This window comes from Parambassis ranga, chromosome 17 (assembly GCF_900634625.1).
Source record: "Parambassis ranga chromosome 17, fParRan2.1, whole genome shotgun sequence".
Taxonomy (NCBI): domain Eukaryota; kingdom Metazoa; phylum Chordata; class Actinopteri; family Ambassidae; genus Parambassis; species Parambassis ranga.
Window position 1 is genome coordinate 19241229 of NC_041037.1, and position 14243 is coordinate 19255471.

The 14243-nt window shown below is 46.9% G+C and overlaps 1 long non-coding RNA gene across 1 annotated transcript; it reads right to left on the bottom strand.

Annotated features, from left to right (window-relative positions):
- Positions 1–412: 412 nt before the first annotated feature.
- Positions 413–11144, bottom strand: LOC114449311 (uncharacterized). The gene is made up of 3 exons (XR_003671975.1): positions 10510–11144; positions 7115–7241; positions 413–893 (listed from the first exon to the last, which is right to left on the bottom strand). It is a non-coding gene; the product is annotated as an uncharacterized LOC114449311 (long non-coding RNA).
- Between the last annotated feature and the right edge of the window lie 3099 nt (positions 11145–14243).

A 14243-nucleotide genomic window follows, 5' to 3' on the forward strand; every position in this document is an offset into this window, starting at 1 on the left:
ATGCGACATTAAAAGTAACAATAGCAAAGATATACAGACATTGTTAACGAGCCTGTTATGCCCGGGTATGTAGGAGTATATAGAATGGTAATAACAGTCACCATCTGGTATGTGTGAATGGCTGTCTGGAGTTATTGATGACAAATCACCCTGACTTGCCTTTCTTTCTTTCTTTCTTTCTTTCTTTCTTTCTTTCTTTCTTTCTTTCTTTCTTTCTTTCTTTCTTTCTTTCATTGCTCATCATGCAAAACCAGTATGGTCTTATCTAAATCTGTTGAATCAGCGCTGTTTATACACCTACCTATATAGCTGGAGAGGCTCTTGCGCTTCTCCACTTCATCACGCCCACAATAAATTCCGACCAATCACAGCATGGTTGCCGCACAGCCTTGAAAGACAAAGTTCGGCCCGGACCCTGTGCACAGGAGTGCGGATCAGCGGGCGGTCAGAGACAAAAAGTGACGTCATTTTGTGGGCGTAACGTCTGCACGGGGGAAAAATGTCTTTGTCTCGCGGAGTATGGATCCAGCTTAACAAACACACTTCCTAACCAGCACACGCTCAAGTGACACATGCAGACAGCACAGCACAGCACAGCACAGCACAGCACAGCACGCACACACACACACACACACACACACACACACACACACACACACACACACACACACACACACACACACTCTGACCCAGACTCTACACATACACACAAGTAGCCTGGCTTCATCTGCTCGCACTGTCCTCTACGCTATGCTTTCACCTTCCCGTGTCAGCACCTCCTCCTGACCTCTGCCGTGCTCCTCCTGGCCCCTCCTCTCCTCCTCAACGGGCGTGACCTCGGATCCATCCGCTGTGCTCTCTCGACATCCCCACTGTGACGCCCCTTCTGTCACCTGAAAGCACCAAAGACACACATAGATAACCCTCATGCATTGTTCGCAAACACTACCCTAATGTGTTGTTCGGGGACAAAAACGTCCCCTAACTTTAACGGTTTTAAAAATATATTAGATAAATATTTTTTTGAAATTTTTTTGCATAGACCTTTTAATTAACTTCAGTTCTAATCAACAGTAGTGAAAAAATCATTTTCCCCCAGGATTTTAACCCTTTAATCACCAATTTTATAAGGGGTGGTGCTGAAAATTGAAAAAAAAAACACACAAAATGGCTCATTTTTAATAGAAAAGGTGAATGTGGACTGGATTCTTTTGAACCTTTATTACAGTCTTGGTCATGTCAAACATCAGTAAAAAAATTGACTTTATTGCATTATTAGTTTTTGCACAGCACTGGATTTTCTTTTTTTCTCCCATTTTGTCCCATAGACTTCCATTATAAACACACTTTTTTTGACTGCACAGCCATGGCACTAAATAATCATGCATTCTTGATTGTTGGTGGTTTACCCTGTTGGTAGGAGGTAACATTTGTGATTTTTACAGTTAACAACTTAATTACCATATTAACCCTTTACCTGCAGGCCTGTGCTCATGTAGTGTAGTTTCTGGCTTGTATATGGAGTTATAGGGAGCATTTTAGCACATAATTGTGTGTCTACACACTGTGTGTGTGTATGTTAGAGAGGAAGAGAGCCATTTGCACACTGATCTTGTTGTCTGTGAGTACACACAACCACAGAGTCTTCATAGAAAACAAAAACAAAGAAAGTGTTGCTATGCACGTGTGGCCCTTTGATGTCTACAGGTGCAGACTAAACAAAACAAAAAGGCAAGTGGTCTTACATGTGACCTTGTGGTCATTTGATGGTGAGAAGAGCAGAAAGCAACATGAAGAGAGGATTCACTTGTGCACAATCTCTGGAAATGATTGTGCAGCCTGGCTCTATGAAGGGCCAGGCTGTGAAGCTGTGAAGGCTGCACAAGTAGATCCGTCACTTGTTCACAAGCGAATCCTTCATTCGTTCACAAGTGAATCCTTCACTCATGCACAGGTGAATCCTCTCTTCATGCTGCTTGCTGCTCTTGTCACCATTAAATGACCAGGAGGATGCATGCAAGTCCACTAGTGTTTTTGTTTTGTTTAGTCTGAACCTCTCAGCATCAAAGGGCCCGGCACTTACTTTTAGGGCTGCAACAAATTTACTTTACTTTACTTTACTAAACTACTTTTAATACTAATTTTAGTAGGGGACTAAACTGTAGATTAGATTTGGTTAGTCAATGATTATTTATTATGTTATCAAGTTATCTATCTATGGTGTCTATTTAGTAACATGCACATGTACGTATGGTCGTGTGGAGCGCAACACACCATGGAAAAGGGGCACTTAGACCTCACTTAGACTAATTCAGTGATCTCAACTGAGACACTAACCTAAAAGTAAAGTCACTCTACTGGAGGACGTGTTTTCCGAAAGCTAAAAAAAAAAAAAAAAACAGCTATTTTACCCATCCACAACTTCAGACGCCAGAACTCCTGGATGTTTTCATTTTACATGCTTATGCATTGCCGTTGTACGTCTGAATTAGGTACACTTCACTTACTTAGTAACTTTATTTTCCTGACTTTCCTTCCCTGACAGTGTGCAAATGGCTCTCTTCCTCTCTAACATACACACACAGTGTGTAGACACACAATTATGTGCTAAAATACTCCCTATAACTCCATATACTTAAGCCAGAAACTACAGTACATGAGCACAGGCCTGCAGGTAAAGGGTTAATATGGTAATTAAGTTGTTAACTGTAAAAATCACAAATGTTACCTCCTACCAACAGGGTAAACCACCAACAATCAAGAATGCATGATTATTTAGTGCCATGGCTGTGCAGTCAAAAAAAGTGTGTTTATAATGGAAGTCTATGGGACAAAATGGGAGAAAAAAAGAAAATCCAGTGCTGTGCAAAAACTAATAATGCAATAAAGTCAATTTTTTCACTGATGTTTGACATGACCAAGACTATAATAAAGGTTAAAAAGAATCCAGTCCACATTCACCTTTTCTATTAAAAATGAGCCATTTTGTGTGTTTTTTTTCAATTTTCAGCACCACCCCTCATAAAATTGGTGATTAAAGGGTTAAAATCCTGGGGGAAAATGATTTTTTCACTACTGTTGATTAGAACTGAAGTTAATTAAAAGGACTATGCAAAAAAATTTCAAAAAAATATTTATCTAATATATTTTTAAAACCGTTAAAGTTAGGGGACGTTTTGTCCCCGAACAACACATTAGGGGGTAAAATTTGCCCACAGTGTACCGTTGACCTATGAAAAATTTTAAAATCATATTAACAAAATTTATGTAAAATTAAGCTTATTGAGGAAAAATGATTCAATTTGTCCACATATTGACAAAGTTATGGCCAAAATAAACAGAAAAATTTCTCTCAGAGGACAAAAATGTCCCGAACAACGCATGAGGGATAAAGACACATCGACAAAGACACATCGACAGGACGCACGTCTTTCGCCGCATCTCTGCCACGCTCACAAACACGCTGACCTGACCTGCACACAGGCACACCAGCTGAAACTCAAAGTGACAGCAGCCATCGATAATCCTGGCACAGAGGCAGGCCGCCGCTCTCTCGTCTCGTACCCTCTCACAGGTAAGACGCAAAGACGGTGGACACCTAGAGTTACACGTAAGCAACACAGACAACACATCCACGTCAACACTAAAGCTGGATCCGTACTCCGCCAGAACACACAACTCGCTCCTCGCTGCCAGCGTCGCTCCCACAAAATGACCTCGTTTCTCTCTCGGACCGCCCGTTGTGCAGCGCTCTCAGACACGTGGTCCAGGCAGAACTTTTTCTCAGTGCTGTGCAGCGACCGTGCTGTGATTGGTCAGAATTTATTGTGGCCGTGATGAATGTGGAGAAGCCGAGAGCTTCTTCAGGTGCACGACACACAGACAGAAGGAGGAAGCGCAGACGATGGACAGTTTAGATGAGCGGCTGCCAAACAGCTCCTGGAAGGAGAAACACGGCGCAGAGAGGAGAGAGAGTCTGTCCACAAGGTGGCGATAAAAACTAATCCCAGTAATGAGCACAGTGTTGTAATGATCTGTTGTCAGCTGTGCGCCCTCTTCCCTGAACATTAGCAGCTCGTTAGGCCGGGTAACCACGACTGTGCTCGCAGTTTACAACACAACTGCATTGTCAGCCTTTTATCTGTGACGTGCCCTGTGTAGGAGTCGTATGAGGAGTTCTGCACACACACCTCTCGCGCGCTATGGTACCTCCGTGCCGGAACGGTATGGAACGGCAGTAACTGTTCGACTGTCTCGCTCACGTCGCGGCCGGCCCCCTCCCCCTTTCCCGCCAAAAGCTGTGGGGAGCAGAGACTCCTTCGCACAAGTCAGAACAATGACAAACCTACAAACCGTTACAGGCCTTACGCTGTTTGGTCGACCACACGGGCGTACGAGCTCGCCTTCCCGACAACACGCCTCCTTCACGCAGCAGCTCATCGCAAAAGGCACGCACTCAAAGGAGGCCTGCCCACAGCACACACACTAACAACACACAAACCTCCCACAGAACATCACACGGAGCACACTGGACGCACGTTCTGCACACCTGCCGCTACTGTCGTCGTCTACGCTCCGCATGGACGCCGCTGTCTGTCTGCTATCTTACAGGACTCTCAGCTCAAAAGCCCACACCGTGACCTTTCACACGGACACATACGTACCCAACGACACAATCCATACAGTGCAGCTACAACCGTCACACACATCAACAACACATCAAAGACATCAGCTGCAACACAACCTGGCTGCACCGCCTATGAGCGTGCTCAACATGACCACATGGAGGAACACGTGGCAAAGCACATGCACCACACACACCAAGCTACAACCTCGTCATGTTTCAAGCTCCAGCAGCATCGCTGCGCAACTACCGGTACATGCCAGCCAAAACTGAATGCGCTTGTTATGTCGCTTTGACTCAACGCGGCTCAACTCGGCACCTGTGCAAGCCACCGCTGGTACGACACACGCTATGCCGCCGACGCTGACGACACCCAAAGTGACCCTCCTCGTTCACCGTCGATGACCTCGCCGCCTACAGGATGTTCAACACGTGCGCCCTGCTAAACAACGCTCTCCCACGCTCTCTTGCACTCTGACGTCCCCTCTTCTGTCATCCTCTCATCCTCCGTCCTCCTCATGTTACAAATGTCAGTGACAGACACACACATATACACAGTGCATGCTTCACAATTATCAAAATGTTTACCATCCTTCTTCAATTGGACTCCATGACACATATCAGGACTTCAACAACACTCATCTATCAAACTGGGCTGTCATCAAACAACATCTAGGACAACCTGGGTCAAAGGGTCACGCCACCGTCTCCGATGGAGGACGTTCAAGTCCGCTGCTAATACACATCGCATCTCGGTACGCTTCAAGCCTAGCTCCACACTGACACAAAAACTGCTCCGCACCGAGGACAACCGCAGCATTTAAACAAGTGTTGGTAACTTGGCGTCTCTCTCCCTACATTTGGCGGCTTTTCAAACCTTTTTTTAATCTAAAGCTACTGGTGACTCTCTGGTGACGTTTGGAGACTGACGTGAAATCGTTCTGTGGTCAGCTACTGTCCTCGACAAGCGGCGGCCGTGAGCTCCTCCCCCGCCTCAAAACACTCACAGCAGGTCAGTCTCTCTGTAGCTTCACGCAGCAGGTTCAGCTGCAGGCGGAGAGGAGACCCACAGCGCTCTGCGTCCGACCGTGCGCAAAGCTGCCGCTGGTCCCTTCGTGGCTCACGGAGCGGGATGTTATAGCATATTTCAATGGCAAAAATCAAATAAAAACACAGACATCAGTAACGTTAGCTTAGCCTAGTGTATTCCTAGAGTTCAGTCTATCCAACTAGCATGTAATGCTAAATGGTGAACAAAGCAACACACGCTCTATGTCCGACGGTGTGTGTCTGTGTGTGTGTTTGTCTGTGCATGTGTCTGTGTGTGTTCGCGCATCGGGCCTCTGTGTGCAGACAGCAGCGCAGACAGAAATGACGTGCTGCAAATAAGATAAATAACATGAGCTGTTCAGTTTGTTTAATAAAGAACCAGGTGTAGACCTGTTCTATAGGAAAATCTTAAATGGCTTCTGTTATGATCTGGAGCTATATAGAAATTAAAAAGAAATGAAATGACCTGACCTGATGTAATGATGGAAACACTGAGCTGATGCTTAAATATGTTGAATGTTGGATAAACAGGCTGTAGAACCGAACCGAACCGAAAACCGTGACCTCAGAACCGTGATACGAACCGAACCGTGGATTTAGGCCCCGTTCACACTGGAGAAAGTCGTTCCGGCTACAGTAGGATTGAGCCCAGACAGACCTATTTTCAAATCTGGCTAGCACACACTTGTGTCCGCACTCAATCCGGCGATGCGCATGCATCGTGCAGATTTTTGTTCCGTGTCGCGGCCCGTGAACCGGAAGTAGCGTGTTGCTAGCCGGATTCGCTAGCCACATTTGTGTTCGCACCTGAGCCACATTTGAGCCGATCCGGCTAGATCCGCCTCTCGTGGGTGGGTCTAGCCGGATTGAAATCAAACTGGATGCTGCCGGATTCGAGGTGTTTACGCTCAGAAAAAAAACATCTGGATAGGCCCAAATCCCGCTCCCGGGGTATTAGTGAACCGTTCCACCCCTACTTCCTAGCAGGCTTCGCTCCCATTCGAACCCTAACGACGACCCGCCGACTAGTCCTGCGCATCTCCCTCTCGCACCTGGAGAATAAAGACTCCTACATCAGGATGCTCCGCATTCAAGACCCCTCAGACTACACCCGGTCCTCTGTGACTGACAGGCCTCAGTCTGTCAGGATGGGAAACAGGACTTCAGCTGGTATCGTAACAAACGTTGGCACACCGCAAGGCTGTGTCCTCGGTCCCATCCTCTACACCCTGTTCGCCCATGAGTGCGTGGCCTCCCACACAGACAACATCATCCTGAAGTTTGCAGGCGACCATCTTGAATCTTGAACATATGTAACATACAACAATACTAATCGTAATGCTACATCAAACTTGTGTGGTGCTTTTTAGGACACTCAAAGACAATACGCACCCTGCAGGGTTCCCCTTCACCCAACAGATCCACTATACATGTACTCACATCTGTGCACTGCCTTCTGCTTTTCTTCAGCCACCGCTACTGCCTCCTGATGTCAGAGGTCCTCCTGAGCCCCGCCGGGCTCATCGTGTCCTCTTCTCGCCTCCTCGTGTCTCCTGCTGTTCCGCTGCTGTGACAAACGCACAAAGACATGTGATCGGAAACCAATATGAACCGCTGTCTGAGCTGACTGTAAACACACGCTGCAGTCGATAAAAACAAGAAGCAAAGAATACAACGTGCAGCGCAAGTGGACTACTCCCCCAGGTCATGTCAGACCACCCAGGAGTCAAACGTATCGCTCTACATGCGGGTGCAGTTAATACCAAGAGGGGCCAATCAGAGCTGTTCCAAAAATCTGGAAGCACAAACACACATTCAGCCACCTGCTCCTCCACCCAAATTATGTGTCATGAGGAAGGAAAAGAAAGCCACAGACACCCACAATCTGTCTCAGACCACACACAGGACAAAGGTTGCAGTAGATTACATTTAGCGCTCCCGAATGTTACGTCTTTGGCAGCCAAATGATTTGGAATTCGTGGCTTTATACAAAGGCGTTTTAGGTGACGCTTGGTTGTAACCCTAACCCTAACCTGTGCGCTGTTCACCCGCACTTTTGTACCGTCGCCAACCCTGCCCACGGCTCCTGTTGACGACCTTGTAAGCGCTTTCGCTTGCAACCTTGGAGACATGCCACACTGGTTAAAACTCAAACCAAAATCTGCACACACACACAGAAGACAGAGGGCGAAAAACTATGCTCCGATCCTAAAACCATCCTATTTCTCAGACAGGAGCGACAATGCTCACACATTGTTCTCTCTTATAGACACGCTGACAAACACAGGCTACAAGCTGCAGGCTAAAGTGACCCAAATCCGATTTTTTGGCACGAATGTGACCTGTATCTGATACTGTCATGACAGTCTAAACAGCTCCATTCTGATGGATTTCTGATGCTCTTTTTGTTACATTAGTGTAACTTCTCTTTACAATCAGCAACCGATTAGTTCGGCAGTTTCGCTTTAAAACAAACAATATGAATCGTCTGTGGAAGCTATAAAAAAACATCGGCCGATCCTCCGAGGCGCCCCTGTGCAGAGTATTGGCTGGTTGTCGCTCTCTTCCTGCCCTGCGTGCACCAGAGACTGGTTGGGAGGCGTGGCTTCGGGGTGAGCTCCGACACAAAGGGGCGTGTGTTTACTTTCCAAAACCCTACCTTTAACACAACCAACAGGCACCAAAGTTCACCACAACTACCTCTGCAAACACAGTCAGTCAAACACATAGGGCCTGGCAAAAACACTCCGCTATGAGCCGACACCTCAACACACACTCAAAGGACGAGTACTGACACATACAAACCTCCCACACAACATAAGACACACCACAATCGACACGCACTCTGCACACCTGCTACTACTCCTATATCCATATGGACGCCTCTGTCTGCTATCTTGCAGGACTCTCACCTGACACTAGGGGTGGGCGATACGGCAAAAATGTTATGTCACGATTCTTTAATCATAAAATCACAATCTCGATTTTAATCACAATTTGTTTTTACATTGACATTGAAGTAACTCCTAAAGTTCAATGTGATTTAGAACAAATGATCAAACTTTAATGGAATCATATCTAAGGACAAACGGAGCTGCTGCTGTCACCTCTGTCCGCCGTTTACTAGAGTCCTCGTGTGGAGCCTCTTCATCAAATGCCTGCGTTATTGTTTTGGTGACGTCATCAGCTGTTGCCTCTGTCTGCATCTGATGTACACACACGTGCCCGCCCGCCCGTTCTAGTAGATCGCCGATTCGTTCAAATCCTTCATGATCATTTATCGTCAAATCGCACACCCCTACCTGAAACCCACAATCGATCCCAAAACACAATGTTCACATACAAGCGCATACTCGACAACTCAACATCATTACCCAGCACCACCTAATAATAATAATAATAATAATAATAATAATAATGCATTGGTCTTATATTGCGTTTTTCTGCTCTGTTGGGCAGGCACTCAAAGCGCTTACATTGAGATGCATTATTCTTTCACACCACATTCACACAGTGGCAGTGGTGAGCTACCAGTGGTAGCCGCAGCTCCAGGGGGAGACTGACGGAGACGTGGCTGCCAAGGTGCGCCTACGGCCTCTCCGACCACCGCCGATTCATTCGTACGCATTCACGCACCAGTGAGTGCGTGAATGCGGGTAAAGTGCCTTGCCCGAGGACACGCAACGATGACTAGGGAGGAGCTGGGGTCGAACCGCCGACCTTCCGGTTATTGGACAACCCTGCTCTACCACTGAGCCACTGCTGCCCTAATACCTAATGCCCTTATGAGCATGCTCTAAAACACCAAATGCAGAAATCACACACCAACTACACTAAATGCACTTCTTATGTTACCGGCACCTGCACGAGCCACCGCTAGTAACACAACAAATACTATGACACCGACATCTATGACGCTCAAAGCAACCGTCCTCATTCACCAACAACCACATCAGCAGCTACACATGGTGAACACATGCTGCCTATTAAACGACACACACGACAGATCAGACTTACTCAGCAGTTCACCTTCACCTCAAACACAGCGCTCATTCCTTTAAGGTATGCTCACATTCACACCACACATGGTTTGGAAGACATGAGACTGCTGATGTCCACGTATACAGGTCTTTTGGAAGGAGGTTTCCACCATCATTTCAAAGTCGCTCGGTTTTTCCAGTACAACACGTGTGTCTCTACCTGTTGTCGTTTTTAAAAAAAGAACATAAAAGTAAAATGAGTCTGTTCTGTTCTGTTGTTCTGTTAATAACACATTTAAAAAACCTCCTTCCTCATGTCCTGTCACCGTTACTGCTGTCATGCATGACGTCACGCACACTACAGACAGTGGGACCTTCTGCACATGCTCAATAAAGGCCTGCAGCCTGGAACAGTGGCTTCATGCTGGAGACACGATGCAGTTCATCTAGATCAGAGTGATTACAGTGACGACACAGTGACGACACAGCCACGGGCTCAGGCCACCTGCTCCATAAATCACTTCATCATCACACAGGAGAGCATCCGTCAGTCAGACACTCTGCGCAGGCGCAGCGTCAACATGTTTAAGTTTACAGCGCTATGACAACCGCTGCATCTGTAACATCTGTATGAAAGCACGAGCCGATTCAAATCCATCACACCTCAGGAGAAGCGGTACCGACCCGACCCACTCCACGTGTTTCCACCACAATGTTTACATCCTACTGTACAGACTACTGTGGCCACGTGGTTCTGACTGACAGCTCACAGAACACACGTCTCATCACTGCACCCCCACAAGCACAACACGCACTGTCCGACCCAAACAGCACCTTTGTGGATCCACTACTCACCGAGCCCGGCTGGAAAGCTGGTCCTCTGGACCGACCCCCGGCGCGTCTCCTGCCGTTTTCTCCACACTCCCACAACCTGGTTCTGTGGAGTCCAGCACGAACACAACACGCTCTGCTCCGTATCACGCCGTGGATCCGTTCCTTAGCGGGCCGTTGTTTGTGGACCCGGCGGATCCAGTTAGCCGCATAGCTGCTAATGTTAGCTCCCGGTAGCTTCTGCTTCTACAGGCGGCACCGCCAGCGTCAGCGCCGAGTCCCCCGTGGAGAAGCACATGTCTCCCACAGTGGACTGTGTCCCGCGCGGCTCCAGGTCCGTCCACAGCGCGTGTTATTGTCCGTTAGCTTCGGAGCGTCCAGCATGCGCGTGCAGCAGCGGCGCGGCGTGTGACAACAACAGTCACGTGGTCTACGGGTAGTCATTCGGACCAAACCGGCCTCCGAGCGCAGACCTGTATCATCTGGCTTCGGAACATCCGCTCACTGAGGCCTCGTCCACACGACGCGGCCGGTCGGAACCAGAACATCTGAACCCGGCTCCCTTGATATCACGGACAAACCACGACCACACGTTTCTGTGTTTACACGAGATTCTTCTGAAACGATGACGACATAGCTCCACCTCTCCCCTAACACGCATGCGCTCACTCCGACCACAACAACAATGGCGACCTACGGTGGTCCTACTTCTTCCTCGTCTTATTTTACTGCAGCTGGCGCCGCAACGTTGCGTTACTGCCCCCTGCTGGATTCGTTAGCCTACATTGTTGATACTCTGTGTTTCTCAGCGTCTTCACTGTAACTTCTCTGTCCTCCAGTCAACACTGCTGTTTGACCTTTATCTATAACAGAAGAGTTACATATTAGGATGAATACAGTGCAAAAACATGAATGGTCCGATTGAACGTTGTTGTAAAGAATCAGAATCAGAACCAGAAATACTTTATTGATCCCAGGGGAAAAGTGCTTTCATTCCAGGTGATCCGTGTATACTCAAAAAAACAGGTTGGAAATATAAAATAAGGTAAAGTAGTAAGAGTAAAATAAAACCTAATAAATTCTAGACATTAATAAACATTCAAGTAAACTCCAGGAAGTGAAGACTGAAGTCATGTATAATACAACTAACACTGTGTGCAGTGAAATCTTGTCTACAATAAATCCAATATGCAAATAATTACAAGACAGTGTGTTAGATCTGACCTCAGAGGGAGGAGTTCAGTTTGATGGTCACAGATGTTAAAGGACCGGAGCCTCCTCAGAACACACAGGTGGCTCTGGCTCTGGGTTAGATATAGGTTAGATTTTGAATATTTGATCCGTGGTATGATTTTTCAAACAGGTTGTTGTGTAGAATTCACCAAAGCCCAACAATGCAAATATCTTCCTTTTTTCCTGGAAAACTCCGTTATGTCTTCGTTGTCCTCCCAGCTGCCGCTCGGTTCTGCTTCTCATCCATCTGCAGCGGCGGACATGGAAGGCTTCTGGTTCTAAAATCAACTTAATGAATCTGCAGTTTGACTTGAAGTCCACACAGATCACAGCACTAAAACAGAACGACTTTGCTGTCAGCCATGTGACGTGTTCCACTTTGTCTTTGATTTTGGGCTCGTTTCAGCAGTGTGCCGCAGAGGTCTGAGAGTTCTGATTAGAAGTTCTTTCTAAATCCCCCACAGATCAGCCTTGAAGCTTTTCATCGAGCTCTTTTTCTTTGCTCACACCTGCTGAATGAGACACATGCTCATTTACTTTGGACTTGTAATAGAATAATTTAGAGTTTATCCAACACAACAAACAGCCTAGCTTAGCACTAACGCTGGAAGGAGAGATACTGTTTGCTCAGCCTGGCTGGAAGCACAAATACAGGAAGTAGCACAATGACTGCGAGCAGGGAGAAACTGATGAGGCCCCGTTCACACTGGAGGAGGTTCATCCAGCAGATCACCGTGCAGGCTGCTGATGGAGGCTTCTATACACACAGCAGCCCTGCTGACTCTCAGTCTTCCGCTCTGATTGGACTGAGGGCGGAGTAGAGCCTGTGCTGACTCACTGCACCGCCTGCTGGTTCGGTGTGGTATTACATGGTTACCATGGTGCTCCTGTTCACCTTTAAATCAGCTGTGGGGGTGTTTTTCTGTTGACAGGAAAGTCCGGACTCTCACTTTCAGTTAGAGGAAAAACACTGCAGCGGTTTCAGTGCACAGGACGGAGGCCTCTGAGACTGAACCGCCAGGCGGAGGGGGGGTTTACAGCAGGAGGAAGAGCGACACCGAAAACAGGATTTGAAAGGACCGCCTGCTTTCACTGACAGACCTCACAGGCTCCCTGCAGGTCACGAGAGCAGCCCCCTGGTGGCCGAGGCCCAGTATGACAGAGGACATTTGGCATGATTTTAAACACAGTCAATAGACGCCATGTGCAGTCTGTGTTCAGATGTAAACCTTAATGCTGCAGTTTTCTAGAGCTGCAGCTGATGATTGTTTCATTATTGATTGATTGCCTGTGATTAATCAATCAGTGTATTCTGACATTTGATGGACAAACAGTGGACAACGTCCTGAAAAGCTTCAAACTTCCGTTCATTGATCGTTGTTGCAGCTTTAGAGCAGATGATGAGGATGTAGATGATCACTCTGTGTGTCTGTGATGACCTCATTGCCCTTCATCAGACTTTACAAATAGGCGGGACGGGATGCAGAAACATGGAGGATACAGCAGAAGCATGTCCTGACTGGCTGTCCACATACATTTGACCATATTTACTGTGTGTCAGGACTGAATGTTCTGGACGTGTTCTGCTGCCTGTGGACAAAGTGTCTTATGTGTGTTCAGTGTCAGGACTGAACATCATGTTTCTGCACTGCTGAATAGTTTTTTTGTGTTGTTGTTTTTATCAAACTATAATTCAACTGTTTTGACGTGCATGTGTGTGAAATGTGCCGTGTGACCTCACAGTTTTTTCTTCGTCGTCACATTTTCTCTGTGAAGCCGCTGGTCAACCGTGCAGAGACATTCCACCTGACACACAGCCTGACCTGACTCATTATGTGATGGGAACACCGCAGAAGATAGCGGATTCTTATCAGTACCTGGGTGTTCATCTGAACAAGAAACTGGACTGGACCGACAACACGGCTGCACTTTACAAGAAGGGCCAGAGCAGACTCCACCTCCTTGATCCTGTGGAGGAGGTGGGAGATCAGAGGATGCTGGCAAAGCTGTCACCACTCACCCCATGCACAGCACTGAGCAGCTCCTTTAGTGACAGGCTGCTCCATCCACGCTGTGTGAAGGAGCGCTACCACAGGTCCTTCCTCCCTGCTGCTGTCAGACTTTACAACCAGGCTTGCCGCCACAGTAGATTACACACACACACACATATAGCTCTCATAACATAAAATAAGGTCAAGTCAACAAGGTCAAGTCAAGTTTTTTTAATTTTATTTATAAAGCACATTTAAAAAAACAACTTTCATTGACCAAAGTGCTGTAGACAGGAGTCAGTCGTGTATTAAAATGTATCAAAGTAAAATAATAAAAGTACAGTAAACAAGATAAAACATGCATAAAAGTGGTAAAAGCCAAGGTGAACACTGTAAACTAAATGTGAGGCTATAAACTGACATGACAGACACACAATGACCAGAACAGAACATGAGTGGTGGTTGTCAGAAAAAAAACAGGTTAAATTCAGAGACTTAGGTCTACTTCAGTATCTTCTGTGTGTCTTCTTTTTC